The sequence below is a fragment of the Arachis ipaensis genome, chromosome B10, assembly GCF_059453495.1.
Source record: "Arachis ipaensis isolate K30076 ecotype BB chromosome B10, ASM5945349v1, whole genome shotgun sequence".
Classification (NCBI taxonomy): domain Eukaryota; kingdom Viridiplantae; phylum Streptophyta; class Magnoliopsida; order Fabales; family Fabaceae; genus Arachis; species Arachis ipaensis.
Window position 1 is genome coordinate 48868811 of NC_142435.1, and position 7143 is coordinate 48875953.

At 36.5% G+C, this 7143-nt stretch overlaps 1 non-coding gene across 1 annotated transcript; it reads right to left on the minus strand.

The window, feature by feature from the left end:
- Window positions 1-6364: 6364 nt before the first annotated feature.
- On the minus strand, window positions 6365-6472 carry LOC148579968 (small nucleolar RNA R71). The gene has a single exon (XR_015897005.1). It is a non-coding gene; the product is annotated as a small nucleolar RNA R71 (small nucleolar RNA).
- Between the last annotated feature and the right edge of the window lie 671 nt (window positions 6473-7143).

Sequence of the window (7143 nt, forward strand, 5' to 3'; positions counted from 1 at the left end):
ACAAGAAACTAAGGAGATGACCAGCGAGAAATGACGCGGATGCATGGCTCACGCGACCGCGCGAAATGGCGAAATTGCAGTGACGCGTGCGCGTGCCTAACGCGTACGCGTAGATTGGAATTCTGCAAAGCGACGCGAGCGCGTGCTTGACGCGAACGCGTGACACGCCAAAACGTCCAACGACGCGTTCGTGTGACCAACGCGTACGCGTGACATGCGCGATCTGCAGAAATCTCAGAAAATGATGGGGGTAATTTCGGGCCACGTTTTGACCCAGTTTTTGGCCCAGAAACACAGATTAAAGTCAAGGAACATGCAGAGACTCAAGAAGCATCAATTCGGCGTTTAAACGCCAGAATTGCATGCAAAGGCATTTTACATGCCTCAATGGTGCAGGGATGGAAATCCTTGACACCTCAGGATCTGTGGACCCCACAGGATCATCTCCGTATCTGTGGATCCCACAGGATCCCCACCTACCTCCACTCATATTCTTCCCTCTTCTCAACATTCATCCTCTCTTCCCAATAAACACCCTTCCCTATTACCCCTTCACCACTCACATCCATCCACTATTCCCCATAAACCCCACCTACCTTCAAAATTCAAAATCACTTTCCCACTCACTCCAACCCATATAGCCGAATACACACATCCCCCCATCTCCTCCATATCTTCTTCTTCTTCTTCTTCTTCTTCTATTCTTTCTTCTTTTGCTCGAGGGCGAGCAACATTCTAAGTTTGGTGTGGTAAAAGCATAGCTTTTGTTTTTTCATAACCATTGATGGCACCTATGGCCAGAGAAACCTCTAGAAAGAGGAAAGGGAAGACAAAAGCTTCCACCTCTGAGTCATAGGAGATGGTGAGATTCATCTCAAGGGTCTATAGCTCAGTAGTAGAACATTTGACTGCAAATCAAGAGATCCCTAAGATACCTCAGGGGATACATTTTCCTCCACACAATTATTGGGAGCAACTAAGGGTGGAACATCAAGAGCACTCCATCATCCTTCATGAAATTAGAGAAGATCAAAGAGCAATGAGGGAGGAGCAACAGAGACAAGGAAGAGACATAGAAGAGCTCAAGGACATCATTGGTTCCTGAAGAAGGAAACGCCACCATCACTAAGGTGGACTCATTCCTTGTTCTCAAATTTTCTGTTTTTCGTTTTCTTTTTGTTAAGTGCTTATCTATGTTAGTGTCTTATTACATGATCATTAGTATTTAGTAACTTTGCCTTAAAGTTATGAATGTCCTATGAATCCATCACCCCTCTTAAATGTAAAATGTTTTTAATTCAAAAGAACAAGAAGTACATGAGTTTCGAATTTATCCTTGAACTTAGTTTAATTATTTTGATGTGGTGGCAATACTTTTTGTTTTCTGAATGTATGCTTGAACAGTGCATATGTCTTTTGAAGTTGTTGTTTATGAATGTTAAATATGTTGACTCTTGAAAGAATGATGATAAGGAGAAATGTTATTTGATAATCGGAAAAATCATAAAAATGATTCTTGAAGCAAGAAAAAGCAGTGAATACAAAAATCTTGCAGAAAAGAAAGAAGACAAATGGCGAAAAAAATAGAAAGAAAAAGAAAAAGCAAGCAAAAAAAGCCAAAAGCTCTTAAAACCAAAAGGCAATAGCAAAAAGCCAATAGCCCTTAAAACCAAAAGGCAAGGGTAATAAAAAGGATCCCAAGGCATTGAGCATCAGTGGATAGGAGGGCCTAAAGGAATAAAATCCTGGCCTAAGCGGCTAAACCAAGCTGTCCCTAACCATGTGCTTGTGGCTTGAAGGTGTCAATTGAAAACTTGAGACTGAGCGGTTAAAGTCAAGGTCCAAAGCAAAAAATAGTGTGCTTAAGAACCCTGGACACCTCTAATTGGAGACTTTAGCAAAGCTGAGTCACAATCTAAAAAGGTTCACCCTGTTATGTGTCTGTGGCATTTATGTATCCGGTGGTAATACTGGAAAACAAAGTGCTTAGGGCCACGGCTAAGACTCATAAAGTAGCTGTGTTCAAGAATCAACATACTGAACTAGGAGAATCAATAACACTATCTGAACTCTGAGTTCCTATAGATGCCAATCATTCTGAACTTCAATGGATAAAGTGAGATGCCAAAACTATTCAAGAGGCAAAAAGCTACAAGTCCCGCTCATCTGATTGGAGCTATGTTTCATTAATAGTTTGGAATTTATAGTATATTCTCTTCTTTTTATCCTATTTGATTTTCAGTTGCTTGGGGACAAGCAACAATTTAAGTTTGGTGTTGTGATGAGCGGATAATTTATACGCTTTTTGGCATTATTTTTAGTGTGTTTTTAGTAGGATCTAGTTACTTATAGGGATGTTTTTATTAGTTTTTATGTTAAATTCACATCTCTGGACTTTACTATGAGTTTGTATGTTATTCTGTGATTTCAAGTATTTTCTGGCTGAAATTGAGGGACTTAAGCAAAAATCAGATTCAGAGGTTGAAGAAGGACTGCTGATGCTGTTGGATTCTGACCTCCCTGCACTCAAAGTGGATTTTCTGGAGCTACAGAACTCCAAATGGCGTGCTCTCAACGATGTTGGAAAGTAGACATCCAGGGCTTTCCAGTAGTCCATACTTTGTTTGAGTTTAGACGACGCAAAAGGGCGTTGAACGCTAGTTCTACGCTGCAGTCTGGAGTTAAACGCTAGAAACACGTCACGAACCAGAGTTGAACGCCAAAAACACGTTACAACTTGGCGTTCAACTCCAAAAGAAGCCTCTGCACGTGTAAATTTCAAGCTCAGCCCAAGCACACACCAAGTGGGCCCCGAAAGTAGATTTATGCATCAATTACTTACTTCTATAAACCCTAGTAACTAGTTTAGTATAAATAGGACTTTTTACTATTGTATTAGACATCTTGGGACGTTTAGTTCTTAGATCATGGGGGCTAGCCATTCGGCCATGCCTGAACCTTTGACTTATGTATTTTTCAACGGTAGAGTTTTTACACACCATAGATTAAGGTGTGGAGCTCTGCTGTTCCTTAAAGATTAATGCAAAGTACTACTATTTTTCTATTCAATTCAACTTATTCCGCTTCTAAGATATTCATTCGCACTTCACTATGAATGTAATGATCGTGACAGTCATCATCATTCCCCCATGATCGTGACAGTCATCACCACTTCCGTTCTACCTTAGATTGAATGGATATCTCTTGGATATCTAATACAGGGGACCGAGTCTGAGTTATTAGTATCTTCGTGGTATAAGTTAGAACCCATGGATGGCCATTCCTGAGATCCAAAAAGTCTAAACCTTGTCTGTAGTATTCCGAGTAGGATCTGGGAAGGGATGGCTGTGACGAACTTCAAACTCGCGAGTGCTGGGCGTAGTGACAGACGCAAAAGGAGGGTGAATCCTATTCCAGTATGATCGAGAACCTCCAGATGATTAGCCGTGCCGTGACAGAGCATTTGGACCCTTTTCACAGAGAGGATGGGATGTAGTCATTGACAACGGTGATGCCTTACTGAAAGCTTGCCATGGAAAGGAGTAGGACTGGTTGGATGAAGACAGCAGGAAAGCAGAGGTTCAGAGGAATGAAAGCATCTCTATACGCTTATCTGAAATTCTCACCAATGAATTACATAAGTATTTCTATCTTTATTTTTTGTTTATTTATTATTATTATTCGAAAACTCCATAACCATTTGATATCCGCCTGACTGAGATTTACAAGATGACCATAGCTTGCTTCATACCAACAATCTCCGTGGGATCGACCCTTACTCACGTAAGGTTTTATTACTTGGACGACCCAGTGCACTTGCTAGTTAGTTGTATCAAAGTTGTGACAAATTATGAATTAAGATTAGAGCACCAAGTTTTTTGAGCCATTACCAGGGATCACAATTTTGTGCACCAAGTTTTTGGCGCCGTTGCCGGGGATTGTTTGAGTTTGGACAACTGACGGTTCATCTTGTTGCTCAGATTAGGTAATTTTCTTCTTATTTTATTTTCAAAAAGTTTTCAAAAAAATTTTTTCAAAAAAAAATATTTTCTTCTTTTTCTTTTTTTCCAATTAATATTCGAAAAAAAATTTATTTTTAAAAATATATTTTTCTTCAGAATTTTTTAAGAAAGAATTCTAGAGTTTCATGAAGCATATTGAAGCCTGGCTGGCTGTAAAACCACATCTAATTCATTTGGAATGGGGCTTCCACTTGAAGTTGGATGAAGCATCAGCTGTTATATGCCTGATTTCTATCTTCTAAAGTTTGACTGGCTAGTAAGCCATATCTAACCCTTGGATTGGAGCTTTAGGCTAACATTGAAAGATTCCTGGAATTCTTATTAAAAATTTTTTAATTTCTTATTTCCTTTTTCCTATATGTTTTTCGAAAAAAATATACAAAAATCTAAAAAAAAAATTAATAAAATCATAAAAAATCAAAAAAAAATATTTTGTGTTTCTTGTTTGAGTCTTGAGTCAATTTTTAAGTTGGGTATCAATTGCATTTTTTCTAAAAATCTATGCATTTTTCGAAAATTCATGCATTCATAGTGTTTTTCATGATCTTCAAGTTGTTCTTGGTAAGTCTTCTTGTTTGATCTTGATTTTTTCTTATTTTGTGTCTTTTGTTGTTTTTCATATGCATCTTTGCATTCATAGTGTCTAAGCATTAAAGATTTCTAAGTTTGGTGTCTTGCATGTTTTCTTTGCATCAAAAATTTTTCAAAAATATGTTCTTGATGTTCATCATGATCTTCAAAGTGTTCTTGGTGTTCATCTTGACATTCATAGTGTTCTTGCGTGCATCATGTGTTTTGATTCATAATTTTCATGTTGTGAGTCATTTTTTTTGTTTTTCTCTTTCATCATTAAAAATTCAAAAATCAAAAAAATATCTTTCCTTTTTTCTCTCATAAATTTCGAAAATTTGGATTGACTTTTTCAAAAATTTTTAAAATTCAATTGTTTCTTATGAGTCAAATCAAATTTTCAATTTAAAAATCTTATCTTTTTCAAAATCTTTTTCAAAAATCAAATCTTTTTCATTTTTCTTATTTATTTTCGAAAATTTTAAAAATATTTTTCAAAAATCTTTTTCTTAATTTTATCTCATAATTTTCGAAAATATCATCAACAATTAATGTTTTGATTCAAAAATTTCAAGTTTGTTACTTACTTGTTAAGAAAGATTCAAACTTTAAGTTCTAGAATCATATCTTGTGATTTCTTGTGAATCAAGTCATTAATTGTGATTTTAAAAATCAAATCTTTTTCAAAACTAATTTCAATCATATCTTTTCAAAAATATCTTTTGATCCTATCTTTTTCAAATATCTTTTCTAACTTCTTATCTTCTTATTTTTTTCAAAATTGAATTTCAAATCTCTTTCAACTAACTAATTAATTGTTTATTTCTTATCTTTAGTAAAACTGCCCAACTAAATTTTTACCTTTAATTTTCGAAAATCCCTTCCCTCTTTTTCAAAATTTCTTTTTAAATTAACTAATTATTTTAATTTTTTATTTTAATTTTATTTCATTCCTAATTTTCGAAAATTACTAACCTTTTTCAAAAACTATTTTCAAAATTTAACTTTAACTTTTAATTTTTAATTTTCAAAAATCCTCTCACCTTTCATCTCCTTCTATTTATTTATTCATCTACTAACACTTCTCCTCACCCAAAATTCGAACCCCTTCTTCTCCTCTGAGTTTGAATTCGTCTCTTCTTCATTATTAATCTTCTTTTCTTCTACTCACACAAGGGAACCTCTATACTGTGGTAAAAAGGATCCCTATTATTATTTTCTGTTCCCTTCTTTTTCATATGAGCAAGAGCAAGGACAAGAACATTCTTGTTAAAGCAGATCCTGAACCTGAAAGGACTCTGAAAAGGAAACTAAGAGAAGTTAAAATACAACAATCCAGAGACAACCTTACAGGAATTTTCGAACAGGAAGAGGAGATGGCAGCCGAAAATAATAATAATGCAAGGAGGATGCTTGGTGACTTTACTGCACCTAATTCCAATTTACATGGAAGAAGCATCTCCATTCCTGCCATTGGAGCAAACAATTTTGAGCTGAAACCTCAATTAGTTTCTCTGATGCAATAGAAATGCAAGTTTTATGGACTTCCATCTGAAGATCCTTTTCAGTTCTTAACTGAGTTCTTGTAGATCTGTGATACTGTTAAGACCAATGGGGTTGACCCCGAGGTCTACAGGCTTATGCTTTTCCTGTTTGCTGTAAGAGACAGAGCTAGAGTGTGGTTGGACTCTCAACCCAAAGATAGCCTGAACTTTTGGGATAAGCTGGTCATGACTTTCTTAGCCAACTTCTTTCCTCCTTAAAAGCTCAGTAAGCTTAGAGTGGATGTTCAAACCTTCAGACAGAATGAAGGTGAATTCCTCTATGAAGCTTGGGAGAGATACAAGCAACTAACCAAAAAGTGTCCCTCTGACATGCTTTCAGAATGGACCATCCTGGATATATTCTATGATGGTCTGTCTGAATTAGCTAAGATGTCATTGGATACTTCTGCAGGTGGATCCATTCACCTAAAGAAAATGCTTGCAGAAGCTCAAGAACTCATTGACATGGTTGCTAATAACCAGTTCATGTACACTTCTGAGAGGAATCCTGTGAGTAATGGGACGCCTCAGAAGAAGGGAGTTCTTGAAATTGATACTCTGAATGCCATATTGGCTCAGAATAAAATATTGACTCAGCAAGTCAATATAATTTCTTAGAGTCTGAATGGAATGCAAGCTGCATCCAACAGTACTCAAGAGGCATCTTCTGAAGAAGAAGCTTATGATCCTGAAAACCCTGCAATAGCAGAGGTGAATTATATGGGTGAACCCTAGGGAAACACCTATAATCCTTCATGGAGAAATCACCCAAATCTCTCATGGAAGGATCAACAAAAGCCTCAACAAGGCTTTAATAATGTTGGAAGAAACAGGTTTAACAATAGTAAACCTTTTTCATCATCCACTCAGCAACAGACAGAGAATTCTGAGCAGAATCCATCTAGCTTAGCAAATTTAGTCTCTGATTTATCTAAGGCCACTCTGAGTTTTATGAATGAAACAAGGTCCTCCATTAGAAATTTGGAGGCACAAGTGGGCCAGCTGAG